The 23867-nt window shown below is 58.0% G+C and overlaps 2 non-coding genes across 2 annotated transcripts; both read left to right on the forward strand.

Moving 5' to 3' along the window:
• Positions 1-472: 472 nt before the first annotated feature.
• Positions 473-544, forward strand: TRNAG-UCC (transfer RNA glycine (anticodon UCC)). The gene has a single exon. It is a non-coding gene; the product is annotated as a tRNA-Gly (tRNA).
• A 2457-nt stretch (positions 545-3001) lies between these two features.
• TRNAL-CAG (transfer RNA leucine (anticodon CAG)) lies at positions 3002-3084 on the forward strand. The gene has a single exon. It is a non-coding gene; the product is annotated as a tRNA-Leu (tRNA).
• The last annotated feature ends 20783 nt before the right edge of the window (positions 3085-23867 follow it).

Raw genomic sequence — 23867 nt, forward strand, 5'->3', positions numbered from 1 at the left:
CAGCCCTGGACAAAGCCCCGCAGCCGCAGTCCCTCCAGCTGCACAGCATGCCCAGTGCACCCCCCATCCCTCTAGTCATCCTCAGCTTCCCCCAGCATCGCCAGGGTGTGTGGGAACCACCTTTCTCCTTTCCCAGCTGCACAGGCTCACAGCTTTCCTGACAGAGGACTGCTCACCTATGGGGAGGGGTGGATTTTCTTCAAAGGGGCATGTTTTCCCACGCGGCCCGAGCCGAGATGTGTGTGCTTCTGTGACGGGAAGGGAGGCCCCCCACGTGGAAACGTCTGCAAGTTTTTGCAGCAGCAGGAGAAGAGACGGGGGAAGGGAAAGACCCTATCCAAATGCCGCTTCCTGTTCTTTTTCCTTCTGCTACATCTTCCTCACCTTTCGGACTCCTGGGATAGTCCTGAAAGCTCAGAGAGGGTCAGATGGTGCCTGGGAGGAGCAGGAGGAGGCAGGCATAGGTCTGCATGCGTTGGTGGTATAGTGGTGAGCATAGCTGCCTTCCAAGCAGTTGACCCGGGTTCGATTCCCGGCCAACGCACGCACGCGCCCTTTTCTTCTTCCAGGCGCCTGCTGCAGAGGCACTTCCACCTCCTGCTAGAAAAGAGTCCAGCTTTCACCAACAAGTTCATGTTCCCTGGGGGAGCCACTCCCCTTAGTGCATGCACAGGCAGGATGGGGCACCCCCCCAGAGCCCAGGAGAGACAGGCCTGGCTTCAGCAATGCCTGCCTTGGTGAAAGTGCATGCCAGGGACTGAAGCAGAAGAGCTGTTGAGGGTGGAGGTTACGCTGGCCAGGAGTCAAGCAGAGACGGGCCGCTTGGCAGGCGGCTGTGCTCATCACAGTGAAAGAAGTGCTTGCAGGCACATGCCTCTGCCCCACTTCTCCCAGCGCCCACATCAGTCCTGCCTCCCCCTCCCTGCACACAGCCTCTGGCCGCTCCTCCACGTTTCACACCCCAAGCATCTCTGCCTGCTCCCAGGCCTGTAAGAGCGGAAATACCCCAGCGCCGCTGCTGCTTCCCACATGAACGCACCCACCCAGGCACTTCTGTAGAGACATTCTCCCGGCTGCACTGGCTGTACCGGGATCCGTGCCTGTGCTGAGCGAGCCAAGAACACTGCAGCCCACCCATGGCTTCCATATCATGGACACACAGCCCTGTCAGAGATCACCCTCAGGGCTGGTGTGAGCAGAGCAGCACAGAGGGAAGGCACAGTCCCCACAGCCCTGGGCGGAGAGGCACCAGCCTCTGCTCTGCCCCTGTCCTCCCTCCCCAGACACCCGCCTTGGCTTCTCTTGGCAGAGTCTCTCCATGGGCCGTCTCCTCACCCATGGATGGGTCTCGCCCGTCTCTTTGTCTGTGGGGCTCCACACTTTCTCTCCCAGGGCCCCCAGGTGAGGGTGCTGAAGAGAACTGCTGATATGGCACCAGGACTGCTTGGGGCAGCTACGGGCTCCCAGCTGAGACCAGTGCTGACTGCCTGCTGAGGAGGGACTCCACGCTGACGGCCTCTCTGCACTGCTGACACGTGGGCCAGAGGAGAGGGATTTCCTGCCTGGCCCAGAGCTCAACCTGCTGCTGTTGGACGTTGTACCTGGCAAGCAGAAGATTAATGCCCTGGAAGGTTAAAGATGAAGATTGAAAATAACACCTCAGAAAATTGCTGTGAGGAGTACAGTGTGTGTGTGTGTGTGTGTGTGTGTGTGTGCGCATGTGTGTGTGCGTGCGTGTGTGTGTGTGTGCATGGGTGGGTGGGGGCGGGGGGGGATGAGGGGGCTTGGCAGTGTTCCTTTACAGTGCAAGAAGGGAGAGGTGCCCACAGGCTCAATTTGCACTCCAAGCTGTGCGGGGAGGGGATGTTCACATGGAAAAACCCCAGAGCCAGGCGTGGGGCTGCCCACGGTGCCTGATCTACACTCCCAGCCCTAACACACTGCCTCTGCCCACCCAGAGCATCCAGGGGGCTGGGCCATTTCTGAGGCAGGAAAAGGTGGCCCTGAGAGGCCCCACAGGGGCAGCGCTGTGGCGCCAGTGGGGAGGACATCTGGCTGCTCCCCAAAGGCTGGTGGCCTGAGCCCACCCCAGGACGCCGTGCCACGAGCAGCGGAGCTGGGGAAGTGGTGCTTCCCGACTCGCCAGGTTCTGCCCAGCTTGTGCTTCCCCAGCCACCAGCCAGGCCAGCTTTGGAGGTGGGCAGGAACAGGAGAGCAGGGGCAGAACTGGGGCCAGCAGGAAGGCCATGGGGCAGGAAACATCAGGAACCACCCCCTCCTGTCTGCTGGGGAGAGGCAGCCAGAGACAGGCTCCAGAGGGGACAGCCTTCAGAGCAGGAGCTGCCTTGCGGATGGCAAGGCCACCGCTGGAACGGAGCTGTCCCCTGGTCTTCTGGGGTTTGCATCTGCCCAAGGAGGGACTGGCAGCCTCCCTGCCCAAAGAAAGACTGTCTCCTATGCACAGAGCCAGGCTCACCAAATGGCACAAGGACCTGTACATGGGTGCCCAAGCAGGCACATGCATGGAGAGAGAAAGAGGCGGTGGCAGTGCCTGAAGCCATTGGGTGTAGCGGGGCTTGCAGGCAAGAAATCAAAGGTGCCAAAGCGTGCTGCTGGGACCTGCAGACCCACGAGTTTCTTCTGGCGTCCTCGTTGGTTTACGACAGTGTCAGAGCCCTGAGGAGCCAAGAGCAGGTGACTGTGGGCATCTTGAACCGCCTGCCCCGCGAGTTCCTTTGGTTCTGCCATTGAAGAATTCCCTTTTGCATTCTCACAGCCGGAAGAAGTTTCCTGACCATGTGCCTTGGGCCCCTCTGCTCCCTGCTCTGAAATGCCTCCAGCTCCTGCTGTTGCCTCCAAAGAGCCCAGCGCCACAAGGGGAGAGGTCCTGCCAGCAGCCAGCTCTCTGTGCCCCACGCACAGGAGGAGCCTGAATCCATCCCCCCCCCTCCCCCCCCGGCTCAGGCAGGCTCTAGGGAGAAGAGCAGAGGCTGGCCAAGAGGTCAGGATGGCCAAGTGGTCTAAGGCGCTGCGTTCAGGTCACAGTCTCTGTGGGAGGCGTGGGTTCAAGTCCCACTCCTGACAGACTTCTGCCTGCCAGTCTTTTCCTTCCCCAGACTGGGAAGTGTGGAGACTTTCCTCCCAGAAATCCTTCTCCGCGCATGCTGTGCTCTCCAGTCTGCGCCGCTCAGAGAAGCCCATGGCTTGTGGTGAAGGAGCGAGGGGAGTCCCTCGGGTCGGATCAGCTCCCTGAACGGGCTCTGGGGTTGATAGGATTTGCACCTCTGCTGTCCCCAAAGAGGTCAGGGCCTCGGGGCTGGCACCCATTTCAACTCCTGCCTAGCTACTGGCTCTCATCCTCCCACCTTCTCGTAGGTACTCAACGGCTGCAATTAGATCCCCCCAAAACCTTCCCATCTGGGTCCCGCCTAAACAAGGGCAGTTCCCTCAGCTTCCGCTCACAGGGCCAGTGCCTCCCGCGCCGGTGCCAGGCCCCACCCTGGCAGGCTGCACTGCCAGCTGCTCACAAGGACCCCCAAGGGCCTGTCCAGCAGAGCAGCTCCCCACCCAGTCAGTCCCCAGTGCAGGGCAATTGGTCCATGCAGGCGCTGGACTTTGCGTTCCTCCTTCTGGAGGTCCACCCCCCTCAGACCATGATGTCCCAACTTGGATGCAAAGATGCTGTGGCAGACCATGTCCAAAACCTTGCTAAAAACAAGGGAGACAACATCGCCTGTTGTCCCTCCATCCATGGATGGATATAGTGAAGAGCACTTGCTCCACGGCCTTCCAAGGGACTGACGTGAGGCTGAGTGGCCTGGGGTTCCCCAGATAGTCTTTCTTCCCCTGTTTGGAGACTGGTGCAGCACTTGTCTTTCTCCAGGCATCAGGGACTTCCCCTGCTCTCTGCTCCCCAATCTGCAGAGCCCCCAAGATGTCTCTTTCTGTCTTGAAGGTACAAGCCAGCTTTAGGGTCTCAGCTCAAATGTTGTCTTTGTGTGTGTGTGTGTGTGTGGACTTATTCACAGGAGAAAGAGCTGTGGTGGGAAAGTTTCCTGCTCATGCGACAATCCCACCTCACTGCCTGCCCTGGGGAAAAGAGCTTTCCTGTTAAACGGTTGCAGAGTTGAAGGGAAGTGTCCAGATGGTGCGTATGGTGACAGCCCAAGAAGGATGACTTCTCTTTCTCATTCTAGCTGGGTTGTTTCAGAAGTGTGTTAACACCCCGCTCTTCTAGTTTGATCTGTCATTAGAGGAGAGACTAACAGGGCGGGGATTCATTAGCCAGGAGAAGACCATGCTGAGGAGGAACTTATCAATGTGTATAAAAGCTAGGCAACAGTGATGAACTCAGAAGCCTGCGGCGGGAGCCTTCACAGGGCTACTGGGAAGCTCTCAGGGCAGAGATGGAGAAATTTCAGGAGTCTGGTGGCAGGAGAGAGTGAAACTCTGGGAAAGGAAAAAGAGAAGGGAGCGAGGAGAGGGGGAATCCTTATCTTGGAGCTCAGCAGTGAAGGATTTTCTTTGGAAAGCTGCCTACTTTCCTGCGGAGTCATTGTGGGACACGCCACGTAATGTGGAGAGTCTGATCTCACACAAGATCATTTCCCCCATAGCAGGCATGAGGCTGGCACTGTGAGGGTCAGCTGAGAAATGGAGGTAGCAAGCACTAGAGAGCAGTGTGATGGCATTCAGTATTTGCTTCCTGGAAGTACCCCTACATTGGAAAAAGAGAAGGGAGCGAGGAGAGGGGGAATGAAGGGCTGAAGAGCTGCATGAGCGAGGGCACGTGATGCACAGTCCAGCTTGTGTGCTAAACGGGACAGTGTTACTAGCGAACTTAGCCTGAAAAGAGGATTTGTACCACACAGATTGCCTTCAGCTCATGCCCCTCCTCATGGTGAGCATGGCTATCAGCCATAGTGGAATTTAGCCATGACGGACACCTGAAGCTCAACAGCAAGGAAGGACCCTTTCACCGTGACTGATCCCACGAACCCATCCTGCCCCTGGGACTGACAGCAGTGCCCCTTCTCCTGCCCTTTCCCCATCCCCGCCTCTGAAGCCGTTTTGGGCGCTGGCTCCCCGCATCGTCTCTCCTCCCTTGTCCCTGACGGCCGGTTCTGCCTGAGGGATCCAGCGCTGGGTCACAGAAGAGCTGAGGTGGGAAGGAACCTCTGGAGGCTGTCTAGTGCACTCCCATGCTCAAAGCAGGGTCCAGCAGAGGGGGCTGCTCAGGGCCTTGTGCAGTCAGGTTGAGAATGGCTGCGAGGATGGAGCCTCCAGAAGCTCTCTGGGGAACCCATTCCCATGTTTGACCACCCTCACAGGAGAAGAGTCATCTTCTGTGCGCTTAAGTGGGATTTGCTGTATTGCAGCTTGTGCCTGCTACTGCTTGCCCTGTTGTGGGGCCCCAGTGAGAAGCAGCTGACTCTTTCTTCTTCACTCCCCTGCCCCTGCCCTCTCCACCGCCTCAGGTACTGATGCATATCAATAAGGTCCCCCTGAGCCCTCTCTTCTCTTCTCTTCTCTTCTCTTCTCTTCTCTTCTCTTCTCTTCTCTTCTCTTCTCTTCTCTTCTCTTCTCTTCTCTTCTCTTCTCTTCTCTTCTCTTCTCTTCTCTTCTCTTCTCTTCTCTTCTCTTCTCTTCTCTTCTCTTCTCTTCTCTTCTCTTCTCTTCTCTTCTCTTCTCTTCTCTTCTCTTCTCTTCTCTTCCTTTCTCCAAGCTGAACAATCCCAGCTCCTGCCCAGCCTCTCCTGCTTTGACAGATGATCCAAGGCCTCAACCATTTTCGTGGCCCTTTGCTGGCCTCACGCCAATAGGTCCATCTTCCTCGTACCGGGAAGCCCAGAATGGGACACAGCACTCCAGCACTCCAGGTGGTGTCAGCAGTGCTGAGGAGAGGCAAAGGGAAGGATCTGCTCTCTTGAGCGGCAGGCAATTCTCTTTTCCCTTTCTTGCTGCCAGGCCTTTCATCCTCGCCACTCATCACACCCTTAGGTCTGCCTTGCCTTCCTGACACAAGCGTCACTCTCAGGAGATGCAACATCCGATGGGATGCTGAAGTTCAAAGAGGACACAAGGAGTCACCAAATCTGCCTGGTTTTGAGGGTCCGCATTCCCTTGTGCAAGGGCACATTTGCTGACTGCTGAAAATACCTATTGCCACCCTTCCCGGCACGCTCCCTTACGGCCTCTGCCCTCCACCTCTCTGCATCCTGCCCCTGCACAGCAGCACAGCAAGCAGCTGAAGGCAGGTTCACCTGCAAGCAGCAGAAGGGCTCCAACTCCACGTCCTTCTCGAGGGCAGTGGGCTGCCTGGCGGGCTTCCAATGTATGGAAAGAGGGAGGCAGCTCAGCACAATTCCTAAGACACGTTCAAGGCCCACCGGGTACGTTGGCAGAGGAAAATGAAGACCCCTGAAGGGAGATTGTGAGTGCTTTTGGTGGAGGGCCTCACAGCTGACCCTGAGAGCCATCGGGGGGCCGGGATGACCAGGCAGCAGAGTCATGCTCTGTTCCTCTGAGGCTCACAGAGACTGAAAAGTCGCCTTTGCCTGTGGCCTTGATAGTGCCGGTCTTCCATCCTTCTGAGCCCATTTGCTTAGTTTTGGTGCTCTGGGATCCATTGAGGGAGCTCCACCCAAATCTGGCAGTGCCCCATGCTTACAGGTACCTGATTACACGTGTCCCATGTGCTGGGAGAGGGGAGGTAGTCCCTCCCCAGCTGCCGGCAGAGAGAAGTAAGCTCAGGACAGAGGGCAATGCTTTTGCAGGCAGAGCGGGTGGCTAACGGAGGCTGGAGGAGAAAGAAACAGCACCACAAGTCTCCAGCTATGCTGCACAACGTCTTTAATGAGAAGGGAGGCAAAAGGGCAGTGAAGCAGTACAGAGAGCAAGACACACGTTCCCAGGGTTCAGTGAAGCACAGAGAATTGCTCGTTTCCCCAGCACAAGCACCAGGCAAAGTGCTTGCCTCTTCCCATTCCCCCTCTACCTTGTGGCAATCACGTCCCCACAACAGCAATTCCTAACCCTGGTACCCTGTGCCCATCAAGCGGAGATGCAGCCAAGTGGAAGAGCAGGAGCTCTTTCCCGAGGAGTTTGGAGAAAAGCAGAGCCAGAGGCAGCGTGGCAAGACCTGCCATGCAGCGAGGCGCAGCGGGCACCGTTGGCTCGCCCCAGGTGGGATGGGGGTACCCAGCTCGTCTGCAAGCCATGGCCGTGCTTGCAGTCTCGGGTGCCCATTTCCTTCCAGGTTCCTGGGTGGTGGCGCCGAAGGGGATGATCGTCTGGCTTCAGCAGTTTAGACTGCAGCGGGGGGGAGGCAGACACAGTCCGACCGCGCCCAGATCAAGGGAGCCGCCAGATGTGATGGGCACCCCCGCAGCACTGAGGGAGCTGCCAACAGCAGCTGACAGAGAGGATCCCACGGCTGTGCTCTGAGGGAAGGAGGTGAGAATGGGGCCAGGCAGGGTCACCACGACCGGGGAGGCCTGGATGGCAACCGTCGAGTCAGCGCAGCGGGCGATGCACGGCTCATTGCAGCTGCTTGCAAGTGGGGATGGGCCAGAGGTGCCGCAGGGGCGTGGCAGGCAGGGTCTGAAGCAAGACATCTCTCTGTGAGGGAGGCAAAGCTGAAACACAGAGCAGGGGAGGGAAAAGAGGGCAGAAGTTGGAGGACCCCGGATAATGCCGAGTGCGTGGCAACTGCCCCGCGCCTGGGTTTGGAGCAGAACTGATTTAGCAAGGCCAGCCCCATGCTTGGACGAGATCCCGCAAGGAGCTGCAGGCATGGTTTGGGCAAGCCCGCAATGCCTTCCCCTAGCTCTTCGTCTGCCATGCCACACAGGCCTTCCCCTGTGGCTGCCCTATTGGAAACTACCAAGCTGGAAGAGCTCTGCTCCCTCTTCTCACTCAAGAGGCTGCCCTCGTCCCTGAGAGCAGGGGGAGGCTGCTGAGGCCTCCCTTCACTCCTGCTTCCAGAGCGACCTCAGGACGCACGGTCACATGCCCTCCGAGTCACACAGCACGGGAATGCTGACCAGCTTTTCACGTGAAATGCATCAGAGTGGGCTTACAGCAGCTCTGCAAAGACCGCTCATACCACATCTCCAAAAGAAATGTTTCTGCCTTCAAGATGGCAGGGGATGTGCTGGGCTATTTGGTTAGGGACGACCTGCTGCAGGTGGAAATTCTGGGGCACTCGCATGCCCGCAGCTGAACCCAGAGATCCCCCTTCTGCTTGAATGCACCCTCCTCTTCCCAGCTCTCCATCACCACCCCGCTGGAAAGGAGAAAGAGGTAAAGGACCTTAAACATTTCTTTTCAAGTGCCAAGCTTGCCAGCCACCTATCAAGGTTGAGTAGCCAGCATGAGAGCCGTTCAGCCCGTAGGAAGAGAGGGAGCGGAGCCAGGCTTACCTAGTTCCCCAAGGAAAGTGAGGCAAAGAGAGGAGGATGGCAGAGCCTGGCGCAGCACAGGCTTTTATGCTGTGTCCCAGAGCCCCAGGGGGCCCAAAACATTCCTTGCTCATGAAGCACCCAAACACTCGTGGCTGCTGCTGCTTGCAGAGCTCTCGCTGGTGATTAAGCCCTTGCCTCTCTCAGCTGAAATGTTTTGCTCCCACTTCATAGGAGTTGATGGTGGAACGACTCATCTGTGTCGCAGCCACCCCTGCGGACTCCTAGGGCCCGTGAAGTTGGAGGTGTCAGGCTCGCTGTCCAGAGAGGTTTTTAAGCGGATTTGCGTCATGCGGATTGCCTTTGGCTCATCCGCCTCTGCCCGTGGTGAGCATGGCCATGAGCCGTGGTGAGGTTTGGCCATGAAGGACACCTCAAGCCAGCGCTCGAGTGCTTTCCGTGGAGGGACTCAGGCTGACCCTGAGAGACATCTCTCCCTGCAGGTTATGGCAGACGCTCCGGAGGTGGTGGGCTAAGTTCAGGGAGAACGTGAAGGCTGCGCAGTCCCGTAAGGGAGACGAGAGTCAGGTCTGCAGGGCCGAGGCAAAGCTCCACAGCAAGGAAGGATGCTAGTGAGCTGGAGGCAAGCGCCTTGGGGGCAGGAGTGAGGGCTGTGACAATGTTGCTAGTTCTGATGCTGGTCAGGCTGCACCACAGCCTCCGTCAGCTGCCTTGGAGCCTGGGAACGACGGCAGGTTCATGGTGAGCAGGACGAAGCCAGAGAGCGGGTTGGTCCCCTCCAGTGTGGAAAGGGCAAGCGGTCACTCTCTGGGATCTCCATAGCCATGTGCGTAGGGGACTTGAGTGGGCCTTCACGCTTCTTGCAGGCGGGGGTCTGGGCTCTGCTTGGGCAGTGGAGAATCTCCTGCCAACAAGCAGATCAAGGTGTAGGAGGGAGATCAAAGAGGTTCCTGCGTCCTTCCCTGAAAGTGACCCACACCCAAATGGACCTGTTTTGCGCAGCAGCTTCATTGCGGAGGCCAAAAGCCTGCATGGGCTGCTTCTTAGGAGTGGCTCAGGGCAGCGAGCTGCAGCGTGCGGCTGTTTCTCCTGGGTGAGGGATGGCGTGGCGCATTCAAGGCATTTTCATTCCAGAGCAACGTTGGATCGGTCTCCCGGAGCAGCTGGGAGCCATCGTACTGTGGAAGAGCTGGGAAAATCCCTGAACTCCAGGGAAACGTGAGTCGCCCTGCTGTTGACTTTGGTGGAGATGGCGTCCTGGCCTCAGGCGTGCCAGGAATACTGAGCTTGTGTCCTCATTCTTCCTGAAGTGCCACTTTCCTGAAGGGCATTTCCAAATGGTTTGCGTTATTGCTGAAGCCCCTGGTGCCTCTAGGCAATCGCATGCTCCTGCCTTCCAGCCCTTTTGTGGCTGGTCAAGGGCCCTTGTGACTCAGCACATCCCCAAAGAGGTGAGGGAGGAAGGACCGCCCTAAAGGTCCTCAGGGCCAACGTCCTGCTCCAAACAGGCCAAACTTCCCAGCTCCACCCGGCGGCTCAGGGTCTGAGCACCGACACGCACGGAGATGCCAGTGTCCCTCGCACAGCCTGTGTCAGGGCTGCACCGTACTCACTGAGGCTTGTTTTCCCATTGCCAGAGCTGGGTTTTCCCTTCCCCGCCTCCCCTCTGGGCCTTCTCTCCTCCAGGCTGCACAAAGCCAATGCCGTCGACCTCTGCTCCTACGGCATGGGCTTCAGCCCCGCCTGACTGAGTCTGGCCCTGGGCCTGTTGCTCTCTCCAGGTTTCTGATGCGTCTCTGGTCCTGGGGGACCCAGACAGGGCACTGCAATGCAGGTGTTGCCCCAGCAGCAGTGAGAAGGGCAGAGCATCGATCGCTTTGCTCAGCTTGCATTGAACCGTTTGAGTTGGAAGGGACCTCTGTGAGTGAGCTAGTCCAATGCCCTGCTCGAAGCAGTGACGACTACGTCGGGTTGCTCAGGGATGTGTGTAGGCAAGCTTTTTCCTCTCCCCAAGAAGGGCAATCCAGCAACCACGCTCTTCCAGGGCTTGACCACCCCCATGATGCAAAAGATTCTTCATCTTAATCTGTGTTATATGTAGCTGGACTTTACAGTGCTACAGCTTGTGTCCTCTGCTCCTTGCCCAGTCACTGTGAGCTCCAGAAGCGCCTTCTTTTCTTTCTCCTCCCGCGGGGCAACTGCAGAGAGGAATGAGATCTCCCCTGAGCCTTCTCTTCCTAGGGCGGCCAAAAGCTAGGTCTCCCAGCCTCTCCTCGTATGTCACATGCACCAGACCCCTAGTCACCCTGGTGACCCTGTCTTCCTGCCCGGGACTCACTCCACAAGGGCAATGCCTTTCCAGTACTGGAGATTCAAGACCGGGCACACTGTCGGTCTCCCAGGTGCCAAAGAGAGGGGAAGGGTCCCGGCCCTAGCCCTCGCCCTCGCCCTCGCCCTCAGCCTCGCCCTCGCCCTCGCTGTCACCGTTGCCCTGCTGGCTGCAGCTTGCCAACGCAGCCCAGGATGTGGCTGTCTGTCCTTGCAGCCAGAGCATAGTGCTGGCTCAGGTTTGGCTTCTTGTCCGCCTGGCCCCACCAAGACCCTTTTAAGCAAGCTGCTTCCTAGCCAGTCGGCCTCCAGCCTGCCCTGTGTTATTTCAGCCCAGGGGAGGACGAGCCTTTGCCGTTGTTGACCTGTAGGCACTGGCTGTCAGCCCCTTTCTCCAGCCTGGTGAGTTTTCCCTGAATACCAGCCTGGGCCTCCAGTGTGCCAGCTGCATGTCCCCGGTCTGGCCTCTTGTAAGAATGTACTGAAAGTACCCTGTGGCACCGTTCAAGCTGCTCAGGACACTGTCCAGTCCGGTGTTGAATATCTCCAGTGATGGAGACTCCACAGCCTCTGTGGGCAGTGTGTTGCAGCGCTTGGCCACCCTCACCATCAGCAATTTTTTTCTTATGTGGAGATGAAATTTTCTGTGTCTCCATTTGTGCCTAATGCCCCTTGTATGCTCACTGCATGACACTGAAAAGAGTCTGGCTCCATGTTTGCTACACCCTCCCACAGGTGTTCATGCGCACGGAGAAGATCACCCCCCTCCTCGCCTTCTTCAGGCTAAACAGTGCCAGCTCTCTCAGCCTCTGCTCGTAGGACAGATGCTCCAGCCCCTTCATGCTCTTTGTGGCCCTCTGCTGGGCTTGCTCCAGAAGGTCCATGCCTGTCTTGTCCTGCGGAGCCCAGAACTGGACGCAGCACTCCGCATGTGGTCTCGCCAGGGCTGTGCAGCGGGCAATCATCAACGCCCTTGACCTGGTGGCTCTTCGTGATGCAGCGAAGGATGATGCTGGCTTTCTTGTTGCAGAGGAACCTTGCCGGCTCATGTTCAACTTGGTGTCCACCCAAGCTTCTTTGTTTGTAAGCATGAGGTCCAGCAGAGCTCCTTCTCTGCAAAGCTGCTTGCCAGGCGGTCGGCTCCCAACAGGTACTGCTGCATGGGTTATGAGCGCTGAGGGCCCTCTGACTGGCACTACACCCTTCTGGTGTATCGGCCACCCCTCCCCATTTCGTATCATCTGCAAACCTGCTGAGGGTGCGCTGGGGTCCCATGATCTAGGTCATTAATGAAGAGGCTGGAGAGCACTGGACGCAGTATCGACCCCTGGGGGACGCCACTGGTGACTGGCCTCCAGCTGGTCTTTGTGCTGCGGATCACAGCCCTTGTGATAAACAGCATCTGCTGCTCTCCCCTCATCCACTAACTCAGCCATTGCATCGTAGAAGGCCCGTAGGAGTGCATAGTTGTGCATGTCCCGCCTGTTCAAATATTGCCTAGCCTGATCCTCCTCCACTGAGGGCAAGTGTGCCTGGGCCTGGACTTTCCCCCTGGTTTCAGGGACCTGGGATTCCTGACGTGCGGTCACCCCGGTAAAGAGCAAGGCAAAGGCGGCCGTCAGTACCTTGGCCTTTTCTTTGTCCTTTGTGACCGGGTCGCCATTGCCAGTGAGCAGAAGGCCCCTGCTTTCGCTGGTCTTTCTTTTGCCGCTGAGGTACCCGTAGAAACACCTCTTGTTCCCCTTCACGTCCCTCCTGAGATTAAGCCCCAGGTGGCCTTTGGCCTTCCTAACCCCATCCCTGCATGCTTGGAGAGTGTCTCTGCGTTCTTCCCAGCTCACATGTCCCTGCCTCCACCTGCTGTGTGCTTCCTTTAGATGTCGGAGTTCCTCCAGGAGCTCCTTATGCACCCATGCGGGCCTCCTGCGGCCTTTGCTTGTTGGGATGGACCATTCTGGAGCTTGAGGAGGTGATCCTTCCTTGAAACTCAGCCATCACTCCTGGACCCCTCTTCTCTCCAGGATGGTGTCCCATGGGATTCTTCCAAGCAGATCCCTGAAGAGGCCAAAGTCTGCTCTTCTGAAGTCCAGGGCTGTGATTGTGGCTTTGGGCTTTCTCTCCTCCGCTCAGGAGCCTGAACTCCATCTCGTGACCACTGTGCCGAGGTTGCTCCCAGCCTTCCCGTTCCCGACCAGTTAGGTCTTCTTTGTTCGTAAGCATGAGGTCCAGCAGAGCACCTGCCCTCCTCAGCTCCTCCGTCGCCTGTGTCAGGCACTTGTCGTCAAGACCCTCCAGAAACCTCCTGGATGATCCGTCTTGGACAGGGAGCTCTCTGTGATAAAAGCTCACAGCACAGGCATTTCCACAAGGTGAACGCAGGATCTCCTCTTGACAGGGAAGGGAGTTAAACCAGAGCATGGGTGGCCCCTCCTTGCTTGGCCAGCCTCTGAGAGGAGCAGCAGAGCAGCCTGATGCTCCCCGGGGGATGCATCAGAAGCAGGTCTGACCCCCAGCACAGCACTTCTCCCAGCAGCAGAGCTGCAGTCTGCTTCCCTTGGCCCCGCTGCCCTCCTGAGCCAGAGCTCTCCAGAAGGGACCCCCCAGGAATGACGGTGCTACCCCGCTCTGCGCTCTGGAACTGGAGCTGTGAGTTCACATCTCAGTGGGGCCTCAAGCTGCTGCTTCTCTGGTGGCTTTCCTCAGCGTGTTTGCATTTTTATACCCGTGCATGGCTGTTGGGTAGATTGCTTTATGCACTCTGGTCCTCCTTACTTCCCTGCCCTCCGGCTCTGTTCTTTCAGCGTGACTGAACCCATCCTGCCCCTGGGACTGACAGCAGTGCCCCTTCTCCTGCCCCTTCCCCATGCCCGCCTCTGTAGTCGTTTTGGGCCCTGGCTCCCCGCATCGTCTCTCCTCCCTTGTCCCTGACAGCCGGTTCTGCCTGAGGGATCCAGCGCTGGGTCACAGAAGAGCTGAGGTGGGAAGGAACCTCTGGAGACTGTCTAGTGCACTCCCATGCTCAAAGCAGGGTCCAGCAGAGGGGGCTGCTCAGGGCCTTGTGCAGTCAGGTTGAGAATGGCTGCGAGGATGGAGCCTCCAGAAGCTCTCTGGGGAACCCATTCCCATGTTTGACCACCCTCACAGGAGAAGAGTTGTCTTCTGTGTGTTTAAGTGGGATTTGCTGTATTGCAGCTTGTGCCCGCTACTGCTTGCCCTGTTGTGGGGCCCCAGTGAGAAGCAGCTGACTCTTTCTTCTTCACTCCCCTGCCCCTGCCCCCTCCACCGCCTCAGGTACTGATGCATATCGATAAGGTCCCCCTGAGCCCTCTCTTCCCTTCCCTTCCCTTCCCTTCCCTTCCCTTCCCTTCCCTTCCCTTCCCTTCCCTTCCCTTCCCTTCCCTTCCCTTCCCTTCCCTTCCCTTCCCTTCCCTTCCCTTCCCTTCCCTTCCCTTCCCTTCCCTTCCCTTCCCTTCCCTTCCCTTCCCTTCCCTTCCCTTCCCTTCCCTTCCCTTCCCTTCCCTTCCCTTCCCTTCCCTTCCCTTCCCTTCCCTTCCCTTCCCTTCCCTTCCCTTCCCTTCCCTTCCCTTCCCTTCCCTTCCCTTCCCTTCCCTTCCCTTCCCTTCCCTTCCCTTCCCTTCCCTTCCCTTCCCTTCCCTTCCCTTCTCCAAGCTGAACCGTCCCAGCTCCTGCCCAGCCTCTCCTGCTTTGACAGATGATCCAAGGCCTCAACCATTTTCGTGGCCCTTTGCTGGCCTCACGCCAGTAGGTCCATCTCCCTCGTACCGGGAAGCCCAGAATGGGACACAGCACTCCAGCACTCCAGGTGGTGTCAGCAGTGCGGAGGAGAGGCAGAGGGAAGGATCTGCTCTCTTGAGCGGCAGGCAATTCTCTTCTGACACCACCCAGCCTGCTTCTGACCACCTTTGCTGCAAGGACATGTTGCCGCCTCAGGCACTGAAGCCCTTCTGTGGCACAGCATCCTTCCTCTGAAATAAATACCCACGAGCTACCAAGGTGCTGGGGAGCCACCTGCGTTAGCAAAAAGAAACGAAGCCTGGAGTCGCTGATACCCAGAGGAACGCCAGGACTCCAGCCGAGATTCGGACTCAGAAGGGCCACTTCTCCCTGCCTGTCACTGAAGGTGCCCTCCACAACTCAGCTGAGAACCCACATCCCTTTCTTGCTGCCAGGCCTTTCATCCTCGCCACTCATCACACCCTTAGGTCTGCCTTGCCTTCCTGACACAAGCGTCACTCTCAGGAGATGCAACATCCGATGGGATGCTGAAGTTCAAAGAGGACGCAAGGAGTCACCAAATCTGCCTGGTTTTGAGGGTCCGCATTCCCTTGTGCAAGGGCACATTTGCTGACTGCTGAAAATACCTATTGCCACCCTTCCCGGCACGCTCCCTTACGGCCTCTGCCCTCCACCTCTCTGCATCCTGCCCCTGCACAGCAGCACAGCAAGCAGCTGAAGGCAGGTTCACCTGCAAGCAGCAGAAGGGCTCCAACTCCACGTCCTTCTCGAGGGCAGTGGGCTGCCTGGCGGGCTTCCAATGTATGGAAAGAGGGAGGCAGCTCAGCACAATTCCTAAGACACGTTCAAGGCCCACCGGGTACGTTGGCAGAGGAAAATGAAGACCCCTGAAGGGAGATTGTGAGTGCTTTTGGTGGAGGGCCTCACAGCTGACCCTGAGAGCCATCGGGGGGCCGGGATGACCAGGCAGCAGAGTCATGCTCTGTTCCTCTGAGGCTCACAGAGACTGAAAAGTCGCCTTTGCCTGTGGCCTTGATAGTGCCGGTCTTCCATCCTTCTGAGCCCATTTGCTTAGTTTTGGTGCTCTGGGATCCATTGAGGGAGCTCCACCCAAATCTGGCAGTGCCCCATGCTTACAGGTACCTGATTACACGTGTCCCATGTGCTGGGAGAGGGGAGGTAGTCCCTCCCCAGCTGCCGGCAGAGAGAAGTAAGCTCAGGACAGAGGGCAATGCTTTTGCAGGCAGAGCGGGTGGCTAACGGAGGCTGGAGGAGAAAGAAACAGCACCACAAGTCTCCAGCTATGCTGCACAACGTCTTTAATGAGAAGGGAGGCAAAAGGGCAGTGAAGCAGTACAGAGAGCAAGACACACGTTCCCAGGGTTCAGTGAAGCACAGAGAATTGCTCGTTTCCCCAGCACAAGCACCAGGCAAAGTGCTTGCCTCTTCCCATTCCCCCTCTACCTTGTGGCAATCACGTCCCCACAACAGCAATTCCTAACCCTGGTACCCTGTGCCCATCAAGCGGAGATGCAGCCAAGTGGAAGAGCAGGAGCTCTTTCCCGAGGAGTTTGGAGAAAAGCAGAGCCAGAGGCAGCGTGGCAAGACCTGCCATGCAGCGAGGCGCAGCGGGCACCGTTGGCTCGCCCCAGGTGGGATGGGGGTACCCAGCTCGTCTGCAAGCCATGGCCGTGCTTGCAGTCTCGGGTGCCCATTTCCTTCCAGGTTCCTGGGTGGTGGCGCCGAAGGGGATGATCGTCTGGCTTCAGCAGTTTAGACTGCAGCGGGGGGGAGGCAGACACAGTCCGACCGCGCCCAGATCAAGGGAGCCGCCAGATGTGATGGGCACCCCCGCAGCACTGAGGGAGCTGCCAACAGCAGCTGACAGAGAGGATCCCACGGCTGTGCTCTGAGGGAAGGAGGTGAGAATGGGGCCAGGCAGGGTCACCACGACCGGGGAGGCCTGGATGGCAACCGTCGAGTCAGCGCAGCGGGCGATGCACGGCTCATTGCAGCTGCTTGCAAGTGGGGTTGGGCCAGAGGTGCCGCAGGGGCGTGGCAGGCAGGGTCTGAAGCAAGACATCTCTCTGTGAGGGAGGCAAAGCTGAAACACAGAGCAGGGGAGGGAAAAGAGGGCAGAAGTTGGAGGACCCCGGATAATGCCGAGTGCGTGGCAACTGCCCCGCGCCTGGGTTTGGAGCAGAACTGATTTAGCAAGGCCAGCCCCATGCTTAGACGAGATCCCGCAAGGAGCTGCAGGCATGGTTTGGGCAAGCCCACAATGCCTTCCCCTAGCTCTTCGTCTGCCATGCCACACAGGCCTTCCCCTGTGGCTGTCCTATTGGAAACTACCAAGCTGGAAGAGCTCTGCTCCCTCTTCTCACTCAAGAGGCTGCCCTCGTCCCTGAGAGCGGGGGGAGGCTGCTGAGGCCTCCCTTCACTCCTGCTTCCAGAGCGACCTCAGGACGCACGGTCACATGCCCTCCGAGTCACACAGCACGGGAATGCTGACCAGCTTTTCACGTGAAATGCATCAGAGTGGGCTTAAAGCAGCTCTGCAAAGACCGCTCATACCACATCTCCAAAAGAAACGTTTCTGCCTTCAAGATGGCAGGGGATGTGCTGGGCTATTTGGTTAGGGACGACCTGCTGCAGGTGGAAATTCTGGGGCACTCGCATGCCCGCAGCTGAACCCAGAGATCCCCCTTCTGCTTGAATGCACCCTCCTCTTCCCAGCTCTCCATCACCACCCCGCTGGAAAGGAGAAAGAGGTAAAGGACCTTAAACATTTCTTTTCAAGTGCCAAGCTTGCCAGCCACCTATCAAGGTTGAGTAGCCAGCATGAGAGCCGTTCAGCCCGTAGGAAGAGAGGGAGCGGAGCCAGGCTTACCTAGTTCCCCAAGGAAAGTGAGGCAAAGAGAGGAGGATGGCAGAGCCTGGCGCAGCACAGGCTTTTATGCTGTGTCCCAGAGCCCCAGGGGGCCCAAAACATTCCTTGCTCATGAAGCACCCAAACACTCGTGGCTGCTGCTGCTTGCAGAGCTCTCGCTGGTGATTAAGCCCTTGCCTCTCTCAGCTGAAATGTTTTGCTCCCACTTCATAGGAGTTGATGGTGGAACGACTCATCTGTGTCGCAGCCACCCCTGCGGACTCCTAGGGCCCGTGAAGTTGGAGGTGTCAGGCTCGCTGTCCAGAGAGGTTTTTAAGCGGATTTGCGTCATGCGGATTGCCTTTGGCTCATCCGCCTCTGCCCGTGGTGAGCATGGCCATGAGCCGTGGTGAGGTTTGGCCATGAAGGACACCTCAAGCCAGCGCTCGAGTGCTTTCCGTGGAGGGACTCAGGCTGACCCTGAGAGACATCTCTCCCTGCAGGTTATGGCAGACGCTCCGGAGGTGGTGGGCTAAGTTCAGGGAGAACGTGAAGGCTGCGCAGTCCCATAAGGGAGACGAGAGTCAGGTCTGCAGGGCCGAGGCAAAGCTCCACAGCAAGGAAGGATGCTAGTGAGCTGGAGGCAAGCGCCTTGGGGGCAGGAGTGAGGGCTGTGACAATGTTGCTAGTTCTGATGCTGGTCAGGCTGCACCACAGCCTCCGTCAGCTGCCTTGGAGCCTGGGAACGACGGCAGGTTCATGGTGAGCAGGACGAAGCCAGAGAGCGGGTTGGTCCCCTCCAGTGTGGAAAGGGCAAGCGGTCACTCTCTGGGATCTCCATAGCCATGTGCGTAGGGGACTTGAGTGGGCCTTCACGCTTCTTGCAGGCGGGGGTCTGGGCTCTGCTTGGGCAGTGGAGAATCTCCTGCCAACAAGCAGATCAAGGTGTAGGAGGGAGATCAAAGAGGTTCCTGCGTCCTTCCCTGAAAGTGACCCACACCCAAATGGACCTGTTTTGCGCAGCAGCTTCATTGCGGAGGCCAAAAGCCTGCATGGGCTGCTTCTTAGGAGTGGCTCGGGGCAGCGAGCTGCAGCGTGCGGCTGTTTCTCCTGGGTGAGGGATGGCGTGGCGCATTCAAGGCATTTTCATTCCAGAGCAACGTTGGATCGGTCTCCCGGAGCAGCTGGGAGCCATCGTACTGTGGAAGAGCTGGGAAAATCCCTGAACTCCAGGGAAACGTGAGTCGCCCTGCTGTTGACTTTGGTGGAGATGGCGTCCTGGCCTCAGGCGTGCCAGGAATACCGAGCTTGTGTCCTCATTCTTCCTGAAGTGCCACTTTCCTGAAGGGCATTTCCAAATGGTTTGCGTTATTGCTGAAGCCCCTGGTGCCTCTAGGCAATCGCATGCTCCTGCCTTCCAGCCCTTTTGTGGCTGGTCAAGGGCCCTTGTGACTCAGCACATCCCCAAAGAGGTGAGGGAGGAAGGACCGCCCTAAAGGTCCTCAGGGCCAACGTCCTGCTCCAAACAGGCCAAACTTCCCAGCTCCACCCGGCGGCTCAGGGTCTGAGCACCGACACGCACGGAGATGCCAGTGTCCCTCGCACAGCCTGTGTCAGGGCTGCACCGTACTCACTGAGGCTTGTTTTCCCATTGCCAGAGCTGGGTTTTCCCTTCCCCGCCTCCCCTCTGGGCCTTCTCTCCTCCAGGCTGCACAAAGCCAATGCCGTCGACCTCTGCTCCTACGGCATGGGCTTCAGCCCCGCCTGACTGAGTCTGGCCCTGGGCCTGTTGCTCTCTCCAGGTTTCTGATGCGTCTCTGGTCCTGGGGGACCCAGACAGGGCACTGCAATGCAGGTGTTGCCCCAGCAGCAGTGAGAAGGGCAGAGCATCGATCGCTTTGCTCAGCTTGCATTGAACCGTTTGAGTTGGAAGGGACCTCTGTGAGTGAGCTAGTCCAATGCCCTGCTCGAAGCAGTGACGACTACGTCGGGTTGCTCAGGGATGTGTGTAGGCAAGCTTTTTCCTCTCCCCAAGAAGGGCAATCCAGCAACCACGCTCTTCCAGGGCTTGACCACCCCCATGATGCAAAAGATTCTTCATCTTAATCTGTGTTATATGTAGCTGGACTTTACAGTGCTACAGCTTGTGTCCTCTGCTCCTTGCCCAGTCACTGTGAGCTCCAGAAGCGCCTTCTTTTCTTTCTCCTCCCGCGGGGCAACTGCAGAGAGGAATGAGATCTCCCCTGAGCCTTCTCTTCCTAGGGCGGCCAAAAGCTAGGTCTCCCAGCCTCTCCTCGTATGTCACATGCACCAGACCCCTAGTCACCCTGGTGACCCTGTCTTCCTGCCCGGGACTCACTCCACAAGGGCAATGCCTTTCCAGTACTGGAGATTCAAGACCGGGCACACTGTCGGTCTCCCAGGTGCCAAAGAGAGGGGAAGGGTCCCGGCCCTAGCCCTCGCCCTCGCCCTCGCCCTCAGCCTCGCCCTCGCCCTCGCTGTCACCGTTGCCCTGCTGGCTGCAGCTTGCCAACGCAGCCCAGGATGTGGCTGTCTGTCCTTGCAGCCAGAGCATAGTGCTGGCTCAGGTTTGGCTTCTTGTCCGCCTGGCCCCACCAAGACCCTTTTAAGCAAGCTGCTTCCTAGCCAGTCGGCCTCCAGCCTGCCCTGTGTTATTTCAGCCCAGGGGAGGACGAGCCTTTGCCGTTGTTGACCTGTAGGCACTGGCTGTCAGCCCCTTTCTCCAGCCTGGTGAGTTTTCCCTGAATACCAGCCTGGGCCTCCAGTGTGCCAGCTGCATGTCCCCGGTCTGGCCTCTTGTAAGAATGTACTGAAAGTACCCTGTGGCACCGTTCAAGCTGCTCAGGACACTGTCCAGTCCGGTGTTGAATATCTCCAGTGATGGAGACTCCACAGCCTCTGTGGGCAGTGTGTTGCAGCGCTTGGCCACCCTCACCATCAGCAATTTTTTTCTTATGTGGAGATGAAATTTTCTGTGTCTCCATTTGTGCCTAATGCCCCTTGTATGCTCACTGCATGACACTGAAAAGAGTCTGGCTCCGTGTTTGCTACACCCTCCCACAGGTGTTCATGCGCACGGAGAAGATCACCCCCCTCCTCGCCTTCTTCAGGCTAAACAGTGCCAGCTCTCTCAGCCTCTGCTCGTAGGACAGATGCTCCAGCCCCTTCATGCTCTTTGTGGCCCTCTGCTGGGCTTGCTCCAGAAGGTCCATGCCTGTCTTGTCCTGCGGAGCCCAGAACTGGACGCAGCACTCCGCATGTGGTCTCGCCAGGGCTGTGCAGCGGGCAATCATCAACGCCCTTGACCTGGTGGCTCTTCGTGATGCAGCGAAGGATGATGCTGGCTTTCTTGTTGCAGAGGAACCTTGCCGGCTCATGTTCAACTTGGTGTCCACCCAAGCTTCTTTGTTTGTAAGCATGAGGTCCAGCAGAGCTCCTTCTCTGCAAAGCTGTTTGCCAGGCGGTCGGCTCCCAACAGGTACTGCTGCATGGGTTATGAGCGCTGAGGGCCCTCTGACTGGCACTACACCCTTCTGGTGTATCGGCCACCCCTCCCCATTTCGTATCATCTGCAAACCTGCTGAGGGTGCGCTGGGGTCCCATGATCTAGGTCATTAATGAAGAGGCTGGAGAGCACTGGACGCAGTATCGACCCCTGGGGGACGCCACTGGTGACTGGCCTCCAGCTGGTCTTTGTGCTGCGGATCACAGCCCTTGTGATAAACAGCATCTGCTGCTCTCCCCTCATCCACTAACTCAGCCATTGCATCGTAGAAGGCCCGTAGGAGTGCATAGTTGTGCATGTCCCGCCTGTTCAAATATTGCCTAGCCTGATCCTCCTCCACTGAGGGCAAGTGTGCCTGGGCCTGGACTTTCCCCCTGGTTTCAGGGACCTGGGATTCCTGACGTGCGGTCACCCCGGTAAAGAGCAAGGCAAAGGCGGCCGTCAGTACCTTGGCCTTTTCTTTGTCCTTTGTGACCGGGTCGCCATTGCCAGTGAGCAGAAGGCCCCTGCTTTCGCTGGTCTTTCTTTTGCCGCTGAGGTACCCGTAGAAACACCTCTTGTTCCCCTTCACGTCCCTCCTGAGATTAAGCCCCAGGTGGCCTTTGGCCTTCCTAACCCCATCCCTGCATGCTTGGAGAGTGTCTCTGCGTTCTTCCCAGCTCACATGTCCCTGCCTCCACCTGCTGTGTGCTTCCTTTAGATGTCGGAGTTCCTCCAGGAGCTCCTTATGCACCCATGCGGGCCTCCTGCGGCCTTTGCTTGTTGGGATGGACCATTCTGGAGCTTGAGGAGGTGATCCTTCCTTGAAACTCAGCCATCACTCCTGGACCCCTCTTCTCTCCAGGATGGTGTCCCATGGGATTCTTCCAAGCAGATCCCTGAAGAGGCCAAAGTCTGCTCTTCTGAAGTCCAGGGCTGTGATTGTGGCTTTGGGCTTTCTCTCCTCCGCTCAGGAGCCTGAACTCCATCTCGTGACCACTGTGCCGAGGTTGCTCCCAGCCTTCCCGTTCCCGACCAGTTAGGTCTTCTTTGTTCGTAAGCATGAGGTCCAGCAGAGCACCTGCCCTCCTCAGCTCCTCCGTCGCCTGTGTCAGGCACTTGTCGTCAAGACCCTCCAGAAACCTCCTGGATGATCCGTCTTGGACAGGGAGCTCTCTGTGATAAAAGCTCACAGCACAGGCATTTCCACAAGGTGAACGCAGGATCTCCTCTTGACAGGGAAGGGAGTTAAACCAGAGCATGGGTGGCCCCTCCTTGCTTGGCCAGCCTCTGAGAGGAGCAGCAGAGCAGCCTGATGCTCCCCGGGGGATGCATCAGAAGCAGGTCTGACCCCCAGCACAGCACTTCTCCCAGCAGCAGAGCTGCAGTCTGCTTCCCTTGGCCCCGCTGCCCTCCTGAGCCAGAGCTCTCCAGAAGGGACCCCCCAGGAATGACGGTGCTACCCCGCTCTGCGCTCTGGAACTGGAGCTGTGAGTTCACATCTCAGTGGGGCCTCAAGCTGCTGCTTCTCTGGTGGCTTTCCTCAGCGTGTTTGCATTTTTATACCCGTGCATGGCTGTTGGGTAGATTGCTTTATGCACTCTGGTCCTCCTTACTTCCCTGCCCTCCGGCTCTGTTCTTTCAGCGTGACTGAACCCATCCTGCCCCTGGGACTGACAGCAGTGCCCCTTCTCCTGCCCCTTCCCCATGCCCACCTCTGTAGTCGTTTTGGGCCCTGGCTCCCCGCATCGTCTCTCCTCCCTTGTCCCTGACAGCCGGTTCTGCCTGAGGGATCCAGCGCTGGGTCACAGAAGAGCTGAGGTGGGAAGGAACCTCTGGAGACTGTCTAGTGCACTCCCATGCTCAAAGCAGGGTCCAGCAGAGGGGGCTGCTCAGGGCCTTGTGCAGTCAGGTTGAGAATGGCTGCGAGGATGGAGCCTCCAGAAGCTCTCTGGGGAACCCATTCCCATGTTTGACCACCCTCACAGGAGAAGAGTTGTCTTCTGTGCGTTTAAGTGGGATTTGCTGTATTGCAGCTTGTGCCCGCTACTGCTTGCCCTGTTGTGGGGCCCCAGTGAGAAGCAGCTGACTCTTTCTTCTTCACTCCCCTGCCCCTGCCCCCTCCACCGCCTCAGGTACTGATGCATATCGATAAGGTCCCCCTGAGCCCTCTCTTCCCTTCCCTTCCCTTCCCTTCCCTTCCCTTCCCTTCCCTTCCCTTCCCTTCCCTTCCCTTCCCTTCCCTTCCCTTCCCTTCCCTTCCCTTCCCTTCCCTTCCCTTCCCTTCCCTTCCCTTCCCTTCCCTTCCCTTCCCTTCCCTTCCCTTCCCTTCCCTTCCCTTCCCTTCCCTTCCCTTCCCTTCCCTTCCCTTCCCTTCCCTTCCCTTCCCTTCCCTTCCCTTCCCTTCCCTTCCCTTCCCTTCCCTTCCCTTCCCTTCCCTTCCCTTCCCTTCCCTTCCCTTCCCTTCCCTTCCCTTCCCTTCCCTTCCCTTCCCTTCCCTTCCCTTCCCTTCCCTTCCCTTCCCTTCCCTTCCCTTCCCTTCCCTTCCCTTCCCTTCCCTTCCCTTCCCTTCCCTTCCCTTCCCTTCCCTTCCCTTCCCTTCCCTTCCCTTCCCTTCCCTTCCCTTCCCTTCCCTTCCCTTCCCTTCCCTTCCCTTCTCCAAGCTGAACCGTCCCAGCTCCTGCCCAGCCTCTCCTGCTTTGACAGATGATCCAAGGCCTCAACCATTTTCGTGGCCCTTTGCTGGCCTCACGCCAGTAGGTCCATCTCCCTCGTACCGGGAAGCCCAGAATGGGACACAGCACTCCAGCACTCCAGGTGGTGTCAGCAGTGCGGAGGAGAGGCAGAGGGAAGGATCTGCTCTCTTGAGCGGCAGGCAATTCTCTTCTGACACCACCCAGCCTGCTTCTGACCACCTTTGCTGCAAGGACATGTTGCCGCCTCAGGCACTGAAGCCCTTCTGTGGCACAGCATCCTTCCTCTGAAA

The sequence above is a fragment of the Dromaius novaehollandiae genome, chromosome 10 (assembly GCF_036370855.1).
Source record: "Dromaius novaehollandiae isolate bDroNov1 chromosome 10, bDroNov1.hap1, whole genome shotgun sequence".
NCBI lineage: Eukaryota > Metazoa > Chordata > Aves > Casuariiformes > Dromaiidae > Dromaius > Dromaius novaehollandiae.